At 50.1% G+C, this 20,004-nt stretch overlaps 4 non-coding genes across 4 annotated transcripts; 2 read left to right on the plus strand and 2 right to left on the minus strand.

Annotated features, from left to right (window-relative positions):
* Positions 1 to 687: 687 nt before the first annotated feature.
* On the plus strand, positions 688 to 851 carry LOC132590316 (U1 spliceosomal RNA). Its single transcript, XR_009556665.1, has one exon. It is a non-coding gene; the product is annotated as a U1 spliceosomal RNA (small nuclear RNA).
* A 1,318-nt stretch (positions 852 to 2,169) lies between these two features.
* Positions 2,170 to 2,333, plus strand: LOC132590319 (U1 spliceosomal RNA). The gene has a single exon (XR_009556668.1). It is a non-coding gene; the product is annotated as a U1 spliceosomal RNA (small nuclear RNA).
* An 11,893-nt stretch (positions 2,334 to 14,226) lies between these two features.
* Positions 14,227 to 14,390, minus strand: LOC132590317 (U1 spliceosomal RNA). Its single transcript, XR_009556666.1, has one exon. It is a non-coding gene; the product is annotated as a U1 spliceosomal RNA (small nuclear RNA).
* A 4,882-nt stretch (positions 14,391 to 19,272) lies between these two features.
* LOC132590320 (U1 spliceosomal RNA) lies at positions 19,273 to 19,436 on the minus strand. The gene has a single exon (XR_009556669.1). It is a non-coding gene; the product is annotated as a U1 spliceosomal RNA (small nuclear RNA).
* Between the last annotated feature and the right edge of the window lie 568 nt (positions 19,437 to 20,004).

Genomic DNA, 20,004 nt, shown 5'->3' on the forward strand with positions numbered 1-20,004 from the left:
AACCTCATAGCACTTCAAAAGGGTAAGAGTGGTGAAAAAAACGATGCTTTCTTTGCCATAAATTCTATTGTAGGGTACTACATCACGTAACAGGAACTGACCAAGGGAGCTTTGACTCTCAAAAGCTCATACTCTGAAAATTTCGCGGGTCTCTAAGGCGCCACGGAACTCGAATCTAGCTGTTGTACTGCACACCGACACGGCTATCTTCTGAAAGTATCTCGCTTTTAAGTGCTTCACAAGCTGCTGTCTACTTTCTGGAGTCGTCCCGAAGACGTTACAAGCCATCATAGAACGGCTGTGAATCGGCCCAAACGCAAACCTCTACGCTGGTTCCTCCCAGACCTTGCCTAGCTCCGCCCACTCCGCGACTCCTCGCCCGCCAGCCCGCTCCCGCTCGGCTCCCACCAGGCGGCGCCGCAGAGACGCGAGGAGGAGGAGCCGCCGCTCCGCCTCTGCGGCTGTATGCAGATGAGCTACCGCAGGGCATTGTGGGGATCGAGAGGGTTGCGGGGAACACGGCCCAGCTTGGGATCGGGGCGCACCCAGATCGCCGGCTCTTCGGTGTCGTTGTGCGTCCCGCGAAGCTGAAGCGCGGCCGGTGCGGAAGAAGCGTCGGCCAGCGGGTCACTGTGCCTTGCATAGCAGTGGGAGGCGGAGGCTAGCGGGTCGCGGGCGAAGGAAAGCATACTTACCTGGCAGGGGAGACACCTTGATCACGAAGGAGGTTTTCCCAGGGTGAGGCTCATCCATTGCACTCCGGGTGTGCTGACCCCTGCGATTTCCCCAAATGCGGGAAACTCGACTGCATAATTTGTGGTAGTGGGGGACTGCGTTCGCGCTTTCCCCTGACTTTTCTGGTGCGAAAAATAGACATTTACTGCTTTGTCTTTCAATTCTTCTCATTTTCAATCTATTGCTGTTATATTTACTTTTTCGTTCTCTCACCGTGACAGCCGGGGGGGGGGGCAGTTAACAGGGAGGATTAGGATTACGCGTTGTTTTTAAAGCCCCCCCCCCTAAATAGTGGGTTGGATTCAGCATCCTGACGCTAAAAGATGCTGACAAGTCCCGCAGATCTTTTTCACTTTTCCTCCCCACCTCAGGAAGGTTATTCCCAGGGCTAACAGCCACAGTACTGCCCTTTCCACGTCATTCAGTAGAGCGGGCGTGTCCAGCTCATTTGTTATGAGGGCCGGATCTGACCTAAATGAGACATTGTGGGGTTGGGCCGGGCCGTATTTAGGTAGCGGAGGTATAAACTGTATAAAGAACACAATTTTTAAAAAACATGCTTAAAATGATAGCACTCGTTGGTCTTAAAGGTGCTTTCTTCCTATTTCTCCCATGGGATCCAGGGAACTGAGCAAAGGAAGCTTTCCTTCCTTCCCCAGGGGACTGACTGGTGGGGGAGGAGCCTCAGCCACTAGAAGGAAGAGAGGCTTGGCTCAGTAGTTCTGCAGTGCGACTCAGAAAGCCTGGAAAAACAAGCTCCTCCCAAGGGAGAAAATAGAAGCTTTGCTCTGTAGCTCCTGAGCGATTGAGCAAGTCTGGCAAAGCAAGCTGGGATGCAGAAGGAAGCAGGAGAGAGGGAAGCAGATGACAGCCCACCGCCCACGGTGAATTTAGCCTCTGCTGCTGCTCGCAGACGGCGATGGCCCCTCCCCGTGATGACTCGCTCGCCCCCCCCCCAGTTTCCCTCGCTCGCGGGAGCTCTCTGAGCCAGGGACCACACACACACACACACCCCCCCCCCCCTTCACCGCGCAGCAGCCGCAGCAGCAGCAGGGGTTCCCCAAGCGATATAGTGGGGCTGCCCTCAGCAGAAAGAGCAGGTCCGGCCGGCGGACCTTCTTCTTCCCTGTCGCGTCCTCTTCCTCTCCCACCAGACGACGGCGCAGAGACGCGAGGAGGAGGAGGAGCCGCCGCTCCGCCTCTGCCGGCTGTATGCAGATGAGCTGCCGCAGGGCATTGTGGGGATCGAGAGGGTTGCGGGGAACAGGGCCTAGCTTGGGGGCGCGTCGCCCCCCGGCCGCTGGCTCTTTGGTGCCGTTGTGCGTCCCGCGAAGCTGAGGCACGGCGGGTGCCGAGGGAGCGTCGGCCGGTGGGTCGCTGTGCCCTGTATAGCAGTGGGAGGCGGTGGCTGTCTGTGTGCGGGCGAAGGAAAGCATACTTACCTGGCAGGGGAGACACCTTGATCACGAAGGAGGTTTTCCCAGGGTGAGGCTCATCCATTGCACTCCGGGTGTGCTGACCCCTGCGATTTCCCCAAATGCGGGAAACTCGACTGCATAATTTGTGGTAGTGGGGGACTGCGTGCGCGCTTTCCCCTGACTTTTCTGGTGTGAAAAATAGACTGTTCTCTGAGAGAGAGAGAGAGAGAGATTTATACTTTTGAGTGCCTCAGACTTTCGCGCGCGCACAAGCCCTCCTCTCTCTGTGATCTCTGTTCCTTCAGCTCCTCTTCTTTCTTTTGGGCTGTACAAGTCTTAGTTCTTCCGCTCAAGCCGGTAAAACTCACATATCTGTGCACGTGTGTTAAGGGGCTGTTAGGTCCATGTGATTCCGCTGCCTTATGTTGGCTTTTGGATCTGCCTTTTCCAGTGACTTCTGTTCTCATGTTTCCAGGTGGGCAGCTGTGTTGGTCCCAAGTAATAGAACAAAGTTGCAGCCCAGTAGCACCTTTAAGACCAACACAGTTTTATTCAGAATGTACACTTTCGTGTGCTAAAAGCGCACTTCATCTCTGTAAGCCAAAATGCCCTCAAAAGAGGTTAGGGAATTGACAGGTGGGCAACTTTGGCTCAAAAGGACCTAGAATCTATGTATACAGGATTCCACTTCCAGAAATTATTGCTAAATTTACCAAGGACACTAATTAAGTAAAACAATTATGAATTTATTACAGAAAAATATAGAACACACACATACAAGACAATAGATACATATGACATACATACAGACCTAATAAAAATAGAGAGAAATATATAGAGGTAACATAAGGATGGACAAACAAGGTCCAATGGCGACAAGCTAGGAAGATGGGGGAAGGGATCTGAAGGAAGGACAATGGCCTGGCCAACCTTGTCCTGCCTCCATCTTAAGACTCAGAAGGCAGCATTAAAGCCTTCATGTACTTTGGCCTATGCAAGAATGCTGAGGGTCTCAGAATGTGCTGCCCTTTCACCTCCTTCCTGGAATCCACATTTGGGGTTACAAGCTTATGTAAACATTGGTCGTTTCATTCTGCACATTGCTAATCAATGATTGTGTAAGAAAGAATGTATAAAATAAAGCAACGCAACCACTGTCACAGCAATGCAAGCAGCATGGACAGACTGGTGCGTGAACCTCATCTCTGAGTCGTGTGACCATTACTACAAGTGGTGCAGCGAACAGGGACCCCTCTCACAAATGTCTGGAACAGACCCCTCAGAAGTGCACTTCGTCTTCATCCCCTTCAACTGTGAGTATGGGAGGGCAGTTCTCACAAATCCAGCAGAAACATTTGGAGGAACTGCGGTTCCTCCTTCAGAAGTACGGCAGGTCCGTGACTTCTGGGCAACTTCAGACTCTCTTACAAGAGATCGGTAAGCAATGCCCCTGGTACCCGGAGGGAGGTTCTGTTAAACTTCGGGACTGGGAGATGTTAGCCAAAATGCCCTCAAAACGAGGTTGGGGAATTAGTTAGGTGGGCACCTGGCTCACTAGGGATCTTTTCACCTATGTATACAAGATTAACCAACCAGAGAGTGATGCTTAAATAACGGAACTCTAATTTAGTAAAACCAATTATAATTTATTAAGAAAAATATAGTCTTCCATACAAGATAAAAATACACATCCAATCACACATACAGTCCTAGAAATATAGATAGATCGATAGGGGAACATAAAGGGTAGACACACAGGGTAATATTACCTATCGTAGTCTTCGAGGAAGGCTCCAATGGCGACAGAGAGGAAGTGGGTAAGGGACCCGAAACTGATCAGGAATCGGGGATGGATCTATGCAGCGGAAGGTGGGATACTGATAGATGCACACCTGTGGGTAGCTAGTCCACAGGTTATAAGGACTCTCTTGAGCCCTCAGGGGGTGGGCGGTATGAGGGAGGAGAAAGGGGAGGCTCTGCAGTGACCATGAAGGCTGGACTATTGCAAAGCCAATAGAAAGTTCCTTGGTGGTACCTAATTGGGTACCTGCTCTTGACCAATGAACTTCGCCTAGGTCCTGGGTACCTGAAAGAACTTCCAGATTGCAACAGGGCCTGGGGCGGCTCCAAGGTGTCAGTCGGGAAGAAGAATGGAAATGGCTACTGGGTGGGGAAATACTTAAGATTAGATGGGCTTATCTGGGAAGGTGATAATACGGAATCAAATATTGACCTAGGTATCCCCCGGTTTAGACAAAAGACTTGGCTCTGGCAGGAGGTGGTCTTCCTCTTTTCCTATCTTCTCCTGGGCAGGAGTCTTTGTCCAGGGTTTTGCTAGACAACAGGGATGACATCTGAGTTGATAATCCACTCATGGGGCAGACAGGTTGCTTGCAGGCTAAAAGGTGACATAGGGTGTGCACGTGAGCCTTCCACTATGAGGAGATGAAGTCCAGCCTGGCGGGAAGATGGCTACGAGTGGTGTTAGCGTTACACGGTGGATTCCATGTTCAGCGCTTCATAACCGATCGCCTGGATAGCTCCGTGGCGGCGCAGACTCTTCCGCTACACGGCTGGCCCATGCGATGACGGGGAAACGTCCGTTTGTGTTAGCAACCACTCTGTACTGGTTTAGAATGCCTGTATGACTTGTGGCTGCTTGTACCTATAAGTCCCTTATATTCCTGGATAGTTTTGCCCACACTCTCTGGCCAGACGTGTGCGAGCTCACTTCTCCAGGCGCCCTGGCAACCATACTGGTGACTATGATGTTTGGAAAAGGGGGCTTTTCCTCACAGAGAAGATAGGGAAGACCCTTCATACAGAGCCTCGAGCTTCTGTTGAAATTCTGCAAGCCTGGCATAAATGCAGGTATGCAGTAGAGAAATTTATGCCCGTTTCTAACACAAGCCAGCTCTCCAAAGATTGTCCCCTAAAATGCACTGGTGTTCAACTTGTGCCCCCTGCCCCTCCTCTTCTTCCTCCTCCTCCACCAATGGATCCACCCATGGGCTCACTATCTAATGCCCCAGGACACATGGTCTGTGAAGTTTTGGAGAAGAAACTTGATCAGGCTAAAGTGGAAAATGTCCCAGAGTTGGCAGAAATGTTGTCTATTTGCCCTGAACAGTTGACAGGGGAAGAGTTGCCTGGCCTTTTATCGGAATGCCCAGTAACCTATGCACAGAATGAGAATGAGCAACAGATTGTTAACTGTACTGTGTTGCCCCACTCTGTTTTGAGTGAAATTCAAAAGGCTATCAGAGACATGGGCATAAGGGGAACCGATGTGCAGAGTCTTAGAAGGACTCTCGAATGGATACACTGTGATGTCTCAAGATTGGAAAAATATGGTGGGTATGATGTTAACTCCTGGACAGTATATGATCTGGGACAGTGAATATCATAATTTGGCTGATGTTCAAGGGAGTGGCTCCAATGGGACTTATACTGTTGAACAAATATATGGATCTGGACAGTTCCATATTATTGAAGCACAAGTGCTCCCTGTTGCAACCCTTGCTATAATATCTGAATGTGCTTTACAGGCCTTTGCCAAAGTCCCTTCAGAAGGGAGACTAGCCCATAGTTTTGCAACTGTCTGTCAAAAGCCACAATAACTGTATTTAGACCTTATCAATTGTCTTCAGGCAGCAATCAAAAGACAGGTTGATAATCCTGACACAGCAGGAGAATTGATGCTGAAATTGGCTAAGGAAAATGCTAATTTGGCTTCAGAAAGAGCCCCATGGTGCAGAGTGTTAAAGCTGCAGTATTGTAGTCTTGAGCTCTGCTTACGGCCTGAGTTTGATCCTGGCGGAGGCTGGGTTCAGGTGGCTGCCTCAAGGTTACTCAGTCTTCTATCCTTCCTAGGACTGCTCAAATGAGTACCCAGTTTGCTGGGGGGGAAACTGTGAAAGACAAACTTTACTTTGCAACAGCACTCAGTGCAACAGTCTGAAGTTGTTGCTAGAAAAACTCTATTTACAAAGGTCTTTCAATTTAATAGTTGACACTTGTACGCATTAAATTTGATTGGCTATATTTTTAATCTTGCAGTTTTTAATTTCTGGCTGTGAGTTAACTTTTTTCATTGCCACAATTCCAAGTCATTCTAATCTTCCTGGCTTGATTGCTCAAGACAATGCCTTTACTGATAAGGTTTAAAAGGTGTTACATCGTTATTTACTTTTCCTGTCTCAGTCACAGCTATTTTCACCAGAATACCAAAGCATTTGTCAAACAGTTTTCATTAAATTTTGATCGGGACAATGGTCCATCCAGTCCAGCACTCTGTGACATACAGTGACCAATATATGTATCAGTCTGGTGTAGTGGTTAAGTGTGCAAACTCTTATTTGGGAAAGCCAGGTTTGATTCCCTACTCCTCCACTTGTAACTGCTTTAATGGCTTTGGGTCAGTCATAACTCTGCAGAGGTTGTCCCTGAAAGGGCAGCTGCTGTGAGAATCCTCTCAGCCCCACAAACCTCACAGGGTGTCTGTTATGGGGGAGGGAGATAAAGGAGATTGTGAGCCGCTCTGCAGCTCTTGAATGGAGGGAAGAATATAAATCCAATGTCTGTCAGCTTGTGTTCTATTGAAGCTAACTCTGCTGTTTGAAATGTTTATTTACTGTTCACTAACCCTATGAATCTTTGCCTACTAACACTGGTGCCATTATAGAATGTGAAAGGGGGGAAGGAGGAGGTGATTGAGGTGCCAAAGGCCAGTAAGGTCTTTGAAGTGCAAAAATGCTCGGCCGCTTCTCAGGCACCTGCTGGAGCCGAGCAAGGACACCACCAGGAGGAAGATACAGTTTACATATGTGAAAGATAAGGGCATGTGACTAAGTACTTCCAAACGACAAATTGCAACTTTATTATGAGAAGTGATTTAAACCCCCACTGCTTTGATGTATGTCCATAAATGCCAATACCTTCCCTTATTCGTTATCAGTTTCAAAGAACCTGTGTAGAGAGTAACATTGTTGTAATCAATAAATGAAACTTAGTTTTTAAACAAAGACAAGTCTGATCATTTTGAAACTCCAATGAACCCTTCGCTGACATTTTGAAACTGATCCTGAAGAGGCTTATCGGCAAAAGTTACTTTTAGCGGATGGCTACAAAAGCACCTGATGACCGGGAGCCCTCCAATTCTGACGAACTACCGGGGACTCTGGCGTGGCACGTTATCGAGCCCCGGAAGCCTAAGAAGGTGAGCAGCCAAGTGCTTTTCATCACCCTGAAGACTTGGAAACTCTGCACCTCGACCACGCTGATGGACGAGGCGGCACAGAGGCACACAAACATCCTCCGCACCCCCGGGGATACGGAAGATCGAGGAAGCCCGGTAGACCTGGTTGAACGGCGGAGCAGCGCAACCAGCGGAGGAGGCGACCATGAGCGCCCAGCATCGAGCGACTGGCCGGGCGACTCCGAGGAGGAGGACGGGTGCGACTCAAGGGCCTCCTCCCCGAGACGCGATCCAACCGAGGACCTCCAGAGGGAGATGGAAATCCTGGGGTGCGATCTGAGGCAAGAGATGAAAGCGAATATGATGCTGATGATAAAAGAAGTGCAGAAACAGATCGACCGGGCCCTGGCCCGCGCCCCAGGTCCTCTCCCAACCGGTGCCACCAACCGGGGTGGCAGCGTCAGCCGCCCCCACTGGGGCGGCTGCCCCAGCGGCTCCCAGCGTGAGGGTGAAGACTCGGGAACTAGACGTCACCTTCGACGGGAGCCCCGACAAAGTGGAGTACTTTATCATCCAAGCCAACCTCTACATGCACTACTGGGGGAACTCCTTCCCCGATGAGCACAGCCGGGTGGCCTACCTCGGGTCGAAGATGACGGGGGAAGCCCAGCTGTGGTACGTGAGCCTGTACGAGACCCGGGGCCCTGAGGTCGCTACGGTGGCCGGGTTCCTACAGGCCCTCCTGTCGCAGTTTGAGGACCCCCTGCAGGAGACCCGGGCCATTGCCGCGATAGTCGAGCTTCGCCAGGGGGCCAGATTGATCTGGGAGTACGCGCTGGAGTTTTGCAATTACTGCCGCAAGATAAGGGGCTGGAGCGAAGCTATGAAGATCCGGCCCTTCAAGAAGGGGTTAAATGTGGGGCTGCTCGACCGAGCCCTGGGGCAGGTCCGACCGGACACCCTGGTTGGGTGGATCCAACTAGCGGGGGAGGTCAAAACCAACATGAAAGAAGTTGCCCTCCAACGCCAGGGGCACCAGGGCAAGACGAGCCGTGACACGCGGCCAACCTCAAAGACGAAGGCGAAGAAAGCACCGAGGGGAAGGGCCCGCAAAACCCTTCCCCGCCACCCGCAAGTGCTACCAGTGTGGGGACTTAAACCACCTGGCAGCCAACTGCCCAGAAAGGTCCTGGGCTGTTACCCCAACGCCCAGAGGGCCGATGGCAGGGGCGAAGAAATCAACTAAGCCGAAAGAGTCGGGCCGCAGCTTTATCTATGGTGCTGGACAAGGATTCTATAATGTTGGAGGAGCTGGGGAAAGACCCCTGGGAAGCCGAGCTGGCGGGAAACGGGGCCGACCTGCACTAGAAGGTGCCCAGCAGCAGGTCCCAGAGAAAGCGGCACCACTAAGGGTGAGAATCTCGGGGGAACTAATGTTCTTCCCATTGACTTTGTTAAACATGAAGTTAAAAAGATTTGTGCACACCAGGGCCCTCATAGACTCGGGGTGCACCCGGGAAATTATAACCCCCTGGCTGGTGGAAATGTTAGAATTAACCAAAGAACTCCTTCCCCGGCCACTCGAGTTCGAGCAAATGGACGGAACTCGAATGAAAGGGGAGCCATGCGTGGAGCAGACTGAGGAGGTCCCCATGGGAGTAGAGGATCATTGGGACTTGGAGGTATTTGTGATCGCTCCCTCCTGCTCCTTTGGCATAGTACTAGGGGTAGGGTGGCTAGCACGGCACCAGCCGGACATACAGTGGGGGGAGCACACGATCGATTTTCTCGATAGACGATGCACCTCCCACTTGTGGCGGGAACTCTGGGGCCCCCAACCTCCTCCCAAGAACGAAAAACTATGTGTGACTATAGAGGAAATTAAAACCATCCCCAAGGAATATCGGGACTTAAAGGGGGCTTTCAGCGAGATAGAGGCCGATGAGTTGCCGCCTCACCGGAGCACGGACTGTGCCATAGAACTCATCCCCGGCCAGACCTTGCCTAAGGCAAAGCTTTACTCGATGGGGTGGGCAGAGAAGGCGGAACTGCGGAAGTTTCTAGACAAAAACCTCCGCCTGGGCTTCATCCGCCCGGCCACGGCGCCGCACGCCACCCCGGTCCTGTTCCGCAAAAAGAAGGACGGGAGCCTGAGGCTTTGCACAGATTTTCGTGGGATTAACGGGATTTCCATGTCAAATGCTTACTCCATCCCCCTGATCAAAGACTTACCCCATCCCCCTGATCAAAGTGCAGTGTCAAGAGGGGTCGATTTTTACCAAACTCGACCTACGAGATGCTTACTTCCGGGTCCGAATCAAAGAGGGGGATGAGTGGAAAACACACCGATGGGACAGTTTGAGTACCTGGTAATGCCATTCGGGCTCCAGGGGGCTCCGGGGTTTTTTATGAACTTCATCAACGATGTGCTGAGGAAATACTTGTACCAGGGGGTGGTGGTGTACCTTGATGACATCATTATCTATTCCAAAGATCTACCCTCCCACATGAAGCTAGTCCGGGAGGTCCTGACCACCTTATACCAAAACAAACTGTATGCTAAACTGTGTAAGTGCGAGTTCCACAAAGAGGAACTGGACTACCTGGTGTCGGGCAAGGGACTGGCCATGGACCCCGCTAAGATACAGGCGGTGCTAGATTGGGAACCCCCGAGGACACGTAGACAGCTCCAATCGTTCCTCGGCTTCGCAAATTTCTATAGATCATTCATACAAGGGTTCGCCAAGGTGGCCCTGCCCCTGACTGACTTACTCCAGACCAAGGGGAAGGGGCCTGAGGCGAAAATCCGGGGGCTAAACTAAATTGGACCAGGCAGTGTCAAAAGGCGTTTGAGACACTAAAGCACCTGTTTACCAGCGAGCTGGTGCTAGTGCACCCCAATGAACTCAAACCCTTTGTGGTCCAATGCGACGCTTCCGACACGGCCGTAGGAGCAATATTGATGCAGAAAGACGAGGGGGGCCGCCTGAGACCTTGCGCCTACATTTCCCGCAAGTTCTCAAACAAGCAAAGGAGCTGGTCGGTGTGGGACAAAGAAGCCTATGCAGTAACGTTCGCCCTGAAAACATGGCGGTTGTGGCTGGAAGAGGCACGAGTCCCGTTTGAAATCTGGACCGACCACAAAAATTTAGAAGCTCTCACGGGGCACCGAAAATTAACTGGGAAGCAAATTCGATGGGCGGGATTTTTTGCTAAATTCAACTTCACGCTACGCCACATCCCGGGTTCAAAAACTTTTTAGCAGACGCACTCTCGAGGCTGCCCCAGCATGAGAGCTAGCGAGAAGTAGTCATAGATTCCCTAATACCACCCGAAGCTGTAGCCAGGGCCGTGCAAACCCGATCAAAAACGGCCACGCAAAACAAAAGCCCGTGGGGAGGGAACAAGCTGATAGTCGAGGCAGAAGCAGAGGGGGAAAACCGGCCAGATGGACTGTTGAAAGGGGAAGGAGGGTTTTGGTACCATGAGGGGAAACTCTACATCCCCAAATCCCTGAGGGTGGAGGTATTACAGCATTGCCACACCAACAAACTGGCCGGCCATTTCGGTTACGTAAAGACCCTCCACTTAGTGCATCGGCAATTCTGGTGGCCACAAATGAAAAAAGACATTTCAGAGTTCGTTCAAACATGCCCCACTTGCATCATGGCTAAGAGAAGGGGGGGAAGGTGCCGGGACTGCTTCATCCCCTCCCCACTGCAGAACGGCCATGGTCGGTGGTGTCAATGGACTTTATAGTCAAGCTGCCACCCTCCAAAGGCAGAACGGTGATACTAGTGGTGGTGGACACATTTTCTAAGCAAGCCCACTTTATTCCTTGCTGGAAACTGCCCACCGCGAAGGAACTAGCCTACTTGTTCTTTTTACACATGGTCCGGGTACACTCGTTCCTCGTCAAGGTCATTAGTGACTGCGGGCCACAGTTCGTTGCCAACTTCTGGCGGGAGTTCTGCAAACTGACCGGGATGGAGCAAGGGCTAAGCTCCGCCTACCACCCACAGACGGACGGCCAGAGTGAGAGGGTGAATGGGCTGCTAGAACAGTACCTAAGGTGTTATGTGAATTTCCAGCAGTCAAATTGGGTGGAGCTGCTGCCCTTCGCTGAGTATGGATACAATAACAGCCTCCACAGCTCAACTAAAGTGTCTCCGTTCCAAGCTGTGCATGGCTATGAAGGGAAACCTTTCCCCTCCCTCCCGGGAGGACAGAACCCACCTCTTTCCCCCGAGTGCCAACAATGGTGGAAAAGACTAGAGAAGTCCTGGAAAGTAATCCAGGAAAATATAGAAGAGGCAAAAAAGGACTACAAAGCCCACTTTGACAAAAAACATAGCCCCGGGTGGGACTTTAAAGAAGGAGAGACAGTGTTCCTTTCCACCAAGAACCTACCTCTGCCCCAAACCTCCCGGAAGCTGGCCTACCACTTCCTAGGACTGTTTAAAATAAAGAGGGTGATCAATAAAGTAACTGTGGAGCTGGACTTGCCCAAACTATTCAGTAAAATACACCCTGTCTTCCATTGCAGCCTTATCCGTCGAGATCCGGGTGGTTCGAAGTGGCAGCCTCAGAACCCCGAACCGGAACCTATTCTGGTGAAGGGGCAGAAACACCACGAAGTGAAGGAGATTCTCAATTCTAAATTGCAATGGGGGGTCTTACACTACTTAGTCCGCTGGCGTTATTTCCCGCCCAGCTGTGACGAGTGGGTAAAATCCTCTGACCTTAATGCTCCTCAACTGCTTAAGCAATTTTACCTACTGCACCCAGACAAGCCCCGAGCAAGAGCTTAGGGGGGGCAGTATGTCAGCTTGTGTTCTATTGAAGCTAACTCTGCTGTTTGAAATGTTTATTTAGTGTTCACTAACCCTATGAATTTTTGCCTACTAACACTGGTGCCATTGTAGAATGTGAAAGGGGGGAAGGAGGAGGTGATTGAGGTGCCAAAAGCCAGTAAGGTTTTTGAAGTGCAAAAATGCTCGGCCGCTTCTCAGGCGCCTGCTGGAGCCAAGCAAGGACACCACCAGGAGGAAGATACAGTTTACATATGTGAAAGATAAGGGCGTGTGAACCGAGTACTTCCAAAAGACAAATTGCAACTTTATTATGAGAAGTGATTTAAACCCCCACTTCTTTGATGTATGTCCATATATGCCAATACCTTCCCTTATTCGTTATAAGTTTCAAAGAACCTGTGTAGAGAGTAACATTGTTGTAATCAATAAATGAAACTTAGTTTTTAAACAAAGACAAGTCTGATCATTTTGAAACTCCAACGAACCCTTCGCTGACAATATCATCTTCTACATACACACACACATATGTGTGTGTATATATATATATATATAGTGTGGTTAATAGTAACTGATAGACCTCTGCTCCATATTTTTATCCAGTCCCCTCTTGGGGCTGGCTATGCTTGTAACTGCCACCACCTCCTGTAGCAGTGAATTCCACATGTTAATCACCCTTTGGTTGAAGAAGTACTTCCTTTTATCTGTTTTAACCTGACTGCTCAGCAATTTCACTGAATGCCCACAAGTTATTGTATTGTGAGAAAGGGAGAAAAGTACTTCTTTCTCTACTTTCTCCATCCCATGCATAATCTTGTTAACCTCTTATCATGTCACCCTGCAGTCAATGTTTCTCCAAGCCAAAGAGCCCCAAGTGTTTTAACCTTTCTTTACAGGGAAAGTGTTCTCTAACAAACTGGCAAATGGATGTCACACATGTTCCTTCGTTGGCCCTTGGAAATTTGTTCATGTGTCTGTAGACACCTATTCAGGTGTCTTATGGGCCACTCCTCAAAGAGGGAAGTCTGCCACGCATGTTATTACTCATCTAATTGCTGCCATCACTGTCCTGGGCAAACCTCAAAAACTCAAGACAGGCAATAGCCCTGCCTACTGTTCTGCTAGTTTCCAAGAATTTTATATACAATGGGACATCTGACTCAGTCATGGTATTCTGTATAATTCCACAGGTCAAGATATTGTGGAACATGCTAATCAGACCTTGAAAACCACTCTTCAGAAACAATTAAAAGGAGTGAAAATGAGGGTTCCTACCCAAATGCAATTGAACAATTGAATTTGGCCTTATTAACTTGGCATGGTTCAGTGCCCCTAATTAACTGGGGTGCCGGCATGCTGCTGTGTTTTCTCTTGCAGGTCCTTTGTGGGTTCTGCCATGTTGTGTTCACCTGGCTAAAGATGGCATCAGGATCTCCTAAATCCACTTCCCAATTTCAATCTCAGCCTCAAACGAGAGATTGTGTAATGCCCGCTGACCCAGACAGTTCGTGATATCACATGAGGGGGATGTGAAGCATCTAACTAATCCAGCTCAACAAACGTTGGAAGAGACTGGGCAAGAGCCATCTCCAGAGGACTCGGTGGCTGCTGTATTTGCACAATGAACAAACTTTGTTGTTTTTGTTTATGTATTTTGTCTCCTGTCAAAGCTATTAGTTTTGGAGATCATCTTCAGTTTAATATTTGGGAACGTTTAGCTAACACTAACAATGTTTCACATTTTTGTTTAACACAACACACTGATTTACATATGTCATTCCCATTTGCAAGGCTCCAGGAACTGATACAGCTCTTGGTAAATGTTTAAATGCATCCCAAATCTCTTTTGCAACTTTACCCAACTGGCATTCCCACCATAAACCATTGCATGGTTGCCTGCAAACAGATGCCCCTCCCTGTTAACTACCCCCTCCCAAAAGAAATCCTAACTATTATGGCTGTCACGGTGAGAGAACGAAATAGTAAAAATAACAGAGCAATAGACTGAAAATGAGTGGAATTGAAAGACAAAACAGTAAAAGTCTATTTTTTGCACCAGAAAAGTCAGGGGAAAGCGCGAACGCAGTCCCCCACTACCACAAATTATGCAGTCGAGTTTCCCGCATTTGGGGAAATCGCAGGGGTCAGCACACCCGGAGTGCAATGGATGAGCCTCACCCTGGGAAAACCTCCTTCGTGATCAAGGTGTCTCCCCTGCCAGGTAAGTATGCTTTCCTTCGCCCGCACACAGACAGCCACCGCCTCCCACTGCTATACAGGGCACAGCGACCCACCGGCCGACGCTCCCTCGGCACCCGCCGTGCCTCAGCTTCGCGGGACGCACAACGGCACCAAAGAGCCAGCGGCCGGGGGGCGACGCGCTCCCAAGCTAGGCCCTGTTCCCCGCAACCCTCTCGATCCCCACAATGCCCTGCGGCAGCTCATCTGCATACAGCCGGCAGAGGCGGAGCGGCGGCTCCTCCTCCTCCTCGCGTCTCTGCGCCGTCGTCTGGTGGGAGAGGAAGAGGACGCGACAGGGAAGAAGAAGGTCCGCCGGCCGGACCTGCTCTTTCTGCTGAGGGCAGCCCCACTATATCGCTTGGGGAACCCCTGCTGCTGCTGCGGCTGCTGCGCGGTGAAGGGGTGTGTGTGTGTGTGTGGTCCCTGGCTCAGAGAGCTCCCGCGAGCGAGGGAAACTGGGGGGGGGGGGGGCGCGAGCGAGTCATCACGGGGAGGGGCCATCGCCGTCTGCGAGCAGCAGCAGCGGCTAAATTCACCGAGGTGGGCGGTGTCCCTGGGGACAGGGGGAGGGTGCGTTTGGCCTGCGGGCTGGCTTTGGGCGCCCCCTCGGACTTTGGACCGGGCGCTCTGAAGACAGGACAGCTGACCCAGCAGGGTGCTTTCGCGTTTACCGACCAATCCCGTTTTCCCTTATAATTTCTTAGTTTAGGGACAGTTGTTATATGTATGGTTTCTGTTACGCTGCAACCCATACTCCCTCAAAGGAGTGGAGTCTTGTGAGCAAAAATTCCACTTTACGAGAGACTGGCATTAAAGTTGTGAGCCAACTGCATGAATTGGTTGGTTCTGAGGGCATTTTTATTTATTTTATTTGTATCCCGCCCTCCCCTGACGGGCTCAGGTCCTGAGATAAGATAAAAATGTGTGAGCCAGAGGCTTAAAAATTGAGCTTGCTCACACTAACTCAGTTTAGAGGGAACACTGGCTGCAAACCACTGTGGCTTAGCCCTAAACGTTGCTTACATGCTAAATGTTAGAAGGCCATGGGTTAAAGGCAAAACCAAAGGCTCTCCTTCCAATGTGAATGTGTTTTATAACGAGTCCCACTGCATTATTGTCCCACAACGAGATACGTTCCTTTGGACAGCATCTTTGGAAAGGTGGCTAACAAAGCTTAAAATTACTGTAAACTTTCAGACGGGCTGACTTTTGTCTATGCAAAAGTACAGCCTCCGCCAGGATCAAACTCAGGCCGTAAGCAGAGCTCAAGACTACAATACTGCAGCTTTAACACTGCACCATGGGGCTCTTTCTGAAGCCAAATTAGCATTTTCCTTAGCCAATTTCAGCATCAATTCTCCTGCTGTGTCAGGATTATCAACCTGTCTTTTGATTGCTGCCTGAAGACAATTGATAAGGTCTAAATACAGTTATTGTGGCTTTTGACAGACAGTTGCAAAACTATGGGCTAGTCTCCCTTCTGAAGGGACTTTGGCAAAGGCCTGTAAAGCACATTCAGATATTATAGCAAGGGTTGCAACAGGGAGCACTTGTGCTTCAATAATATGGAACTGTCCAGATCCATATATTTGTTCAACAGTATAAGTCCCATTGGAGCCACTCCCTTGAACATCAGCCAAATTATGATATTCACTGTCCCAGATCATATACTGTCCAGGAGTTAACATCATACCCACCATATTTTTCCAATCTTGAGACATCACAGTGTATCCATTCGAGAGTCCTTCTAAGACTCTGCACATCGGTTCCCCTTATGCCCATGTCTCTGATAGCCTTTTGAATTTCACTCAAAACAGAGTGGGGCAACACAGTACAGTTAACAATCTGTTGCTCATTCTCATTCTGTGCATAGGTTACTGGGCATTCCGATAAAAGGCCAGGCAACTCTTCCCCTGTCAACTGTTCAGGGCAAATAGACAACATTTCTGCCAACTCTGGGACATTTTCCACTTTAGCCTGATCAAGTTTCTTCTCCAAAACTTCACAGACCATGTGTCCTGGGGCATTAGATAGTGAGCCCATGGGTGGATCCATTGGTGGAGGAGGAGGAAGAAGAGGAGGGGCAGGGGGCACAAGTTGAACACCAGTGCATTTTAGGGGACAATCTTTGGAGAGCTGGCTTGTGTTAGAAACGGGCATAAATTTCTCTACTGCATACCTGCATTTATGCCAGGCTTGCAGAATTTCAACAGAAGCTCGAGGCTCTGTATGAAGGGTCTTCCCTATCTTCTCTGTGAGGAAAAGCCCCCTTTTCCAAACATCATAGTCACCAGTATGGTTGCCAGGGCGCCTGGAGAAGTGAGCTCGCACACGTCTGGCCAGAGAGTGTGGGCAAAACTATCCAGGAATATAAGGGACTTATAGGTACAAGCAGCCACAAGTCATACAGGCATTCTAAACCAGTACAGAGTGGTTGCTAACACAAACGGACGTTTCCCCGTCATCGCATGGGCCAGCCGTGTAGCGGAAGAGTCTGCGCCGCCACGGAGCTATCCAGGCGATCGGTTATGAAGCGCTGAACATGGAATCCACCGTGTAACGCTAACACCACTCGTAGCCATCTTCCCGCCAGGCTGGACTTCATCTCCTCATAGTGGAAGGCTCACGTGCACACCCTATGTCACCTTTTAGCCTGCAAGCAACCTGTCTGCCCCATGAGTGGATTATCAACTCAGATGTCATCCCTGTTGTCTAGCAAAACCCTGGACAAAGACTCCTGCCCAGGAGAAGATAGGAAAAGAGGAAGACCACCTCCTGCCAGAGCCAAGTCTTTTGTCTAAACCGGGGGATACCTAGGTCAATATTTGATTCCGTATTATCACCTTCCCAGATAAGCCCATCTAATCTTAAGTATTTCCCCACCCAGTAGCCATTTCCATTCTTCTTCCCGACTGACACCTTGGAGCCGCCCCAGGCCCTGTTGCAATCTGGAAGTTCTTTCAGGTACCCAGGACCTAGGCGAAGTTCATTGGTCAAGAGCAGGTACCCAATTAGGTACCACCAAGGAACTTTCTATTGGCTTTGCAATAGTCCAGCCTTCATGGTCACTGCAGAGCCTCCCCTTTCTCCTCCCTCATACCGCCCACCCCCTGAGGGCTCAAGAGAGTCCTTATAACCTGTGGACTAGCTACCCACAGGTGTGCATCTATCAGTATCCCACCTTCCGCTGCATAGATCCATCCCCGATTCCTGATCAGTTTCGGGTCCCTTACCCACTTCCTCTCTGTCGCCATTGGAGCCTTCCTCGAAGACTACGATAGGTAATATTACCCTGTGTGTCTACCCTTTATGTTCCCCTATCGATCTATCTATATTTCTAGGACTGTATGTGTGATTGGATGTGTATTTTTATCTTGTATGGAAGACTATATTTTTCTTAATAAATTATAATTGGTTTTACTAAATTAGAGTTCCGTTATTTAAGCATCACTCTCTGGTTGGTTAATCTTGTATACATAGGTGAAAAGATCCCTAGTGAGCCAGGTGCCCACCTAACTAATTCCCCAACCTCGTTTTGAGGGCATTTTGGCTAACATCTCCCAGTCCCGAAGTTTAACAGAACCTCCCTCCGGGTACCAGGGGCATTGCTTACCGATCTCTTGTAAGAGAGTCTGAAGTTGCCCAGAAGTCACGGACCTGCCGTACTTCTGAAGGAGGAACCGCAGTTCCTCCAAATGTTTCTGCTGGATTTGTGAGAACTGCCCTCCCATACTCACAGTTGAAGGGGATGAAGACGAAGTGCACTTCTGAGGGGTCTGTTCCAGACATTTGTGAGAGGGGTCCCTGTTCGCTGCACCACTTGTAGTAATGGTCACACGACTCAGAGATGAGGTTCACGCACCAGTCTGTCCATGCTGCTTGCATTGCTGTGACAGTGGTTGCGTTGCTTTATTTTATACATTCTTTCTTACACAATCATTGATTAGCAATGTGCAGAATGAAACGACCAATGTTTACATAAGCTTGTAACCCCAAATGTGGATTCCAGGAAGGAGGTGAAAGGGCAGCACATTCTGAGACCCTCAGCATTCTTGCATAGGCCAAAGTACATGAAGGCTTTAATGCTGCCTTCTGAGTCTTAAGATGGAGGCAGGACAAGGTTGGCCAGGCCATTGTCCTTCCTTCAGATCCCTTCCCCCATCTTCCTAGCTTGTCGCCATTGGACCTTGTTTGTCCATCCTTATGTTACCTCTATATATTTCTCTCTATTTTTATTAGGTCTGTATGTATGTCATATGTATCTATTGTCTTGTATGTGTGTGTTCTATATTTTTCTGTAATAAATTCATAATTGTTTTACTTAATTAGTGTCCTTGGTAAATTTAGCAATAATTTCTGGAAGTGGAATCCTGTATACATAGATTCTAGGTCCTTTTGAGCCAAAGTTGCCCACCTGTCAATTCCCTAACCTCTTTTGAGGGCATTTTGGCTTACAGAGATGAAGTGCGCTTTTAGCACACGAAAGTGTACATTCTGAATAAAACTGTGTTGGTCTTAAAGGTGCTACTGGGCTGCAACTTTGTTCTATTACTTGGGACCAACACAGCTGCCCACCTGGAAACATGAGAACAGAAGTCACTGGAAAAGGCAGATCCAAAAGCCAACATAAGGCAGCGGAATCACATGGACCTAACAGCCCCTTAACACACGTGCACAGATATGTGAGTTTTACCGGCTTGAGCGGAAGAACTAAGACTTGTACAGCCCAAAAGAAAGAAGAGGAGCTGAAGGAACAGAGATCACAGAGAGAGGAGGGCTTGTGCGCGCGCGAAAGTCTGAGGCACTCAAAAGTATAAATCTCTCTCTCTCTCTCTCTCAGAGAACAGTCTATTTTTCACACCAGAAAAGTCAGGGGAAAGCGCGCACGCAGTCCCCCACTACCACAAATTATGCAGTCGAGTTTCCCGCATTTGGGGAAATCGCAGGGGTCAGCACACCCGGAGTGCAATGGATGAGCCTCACCCTGGGAAAACCTCCTTCGTGATCAAGGTGTCTCCCCTGCCAGGTAAGTATGCTTTCCTTCGCCCGCACACAGACAGCCACCGCCTCCCACTGCTATACAGGGCACAGCGACCCACCGGCCGACGCTCCCTCGGCACCCGCCGTGCCTCAGCTTCGCGGGACGCACAACGGCACCAAAGAGCCAGCGGCCGGGGGGCGACGCGCCCCCAAGCTAGGCCCTGTTCCCCGCAACCCTCTCGATCCCCACAATGCCCTGCGGCAGCTCATCTGCATACAGCCGGCAGAGGCGGAGCGGCGGCTCCTCCTCCTCCTCGCGTCTCTGCGCCGTCGTCTGGTGGGAGAGGAAGAGGACGCGACAGGGAAGAAGAAGGTCCGCCGGCCGGACCTGCTCTTTCTGCTGAGGGCAGCCCCACTATATCGCTTGGGGAACCCCTGCTGCTGCTGCGGCTGCTGCGCGGTGAAGGGGGGGGGTGTGTGTGTGTGTGTGGTCCCTGGCTCAGAGAGCTCCCGCGAGCGAGGGAAACTGGGGGGGGGGCGAGCGAGTCATCACGGGGAGGGGCCATCGCCGTCTGCGAGCAGCAGCAGAGGCTAAATTCACCGTGGGCGGTGGGCTGTCATC

This window comes from Heteronotia binoei, chromosome 21 (genome assembly GCF_032191835.1).
Source record: "Heteronotia binoei isolate CCM8104 ecotype False Entrance Well chromosome 21, APGP_CSIRO_Hbin_v1, whole genome shotgun sequence".
In the NCBI taxonomy this organism is placed as follows: domain Eukaryota; kingdom Metazoa; phylum Chordata; class Lepidosauria; order Squamata; family Gekkonidae; genus Heteronotia; species Heteronotia binoei.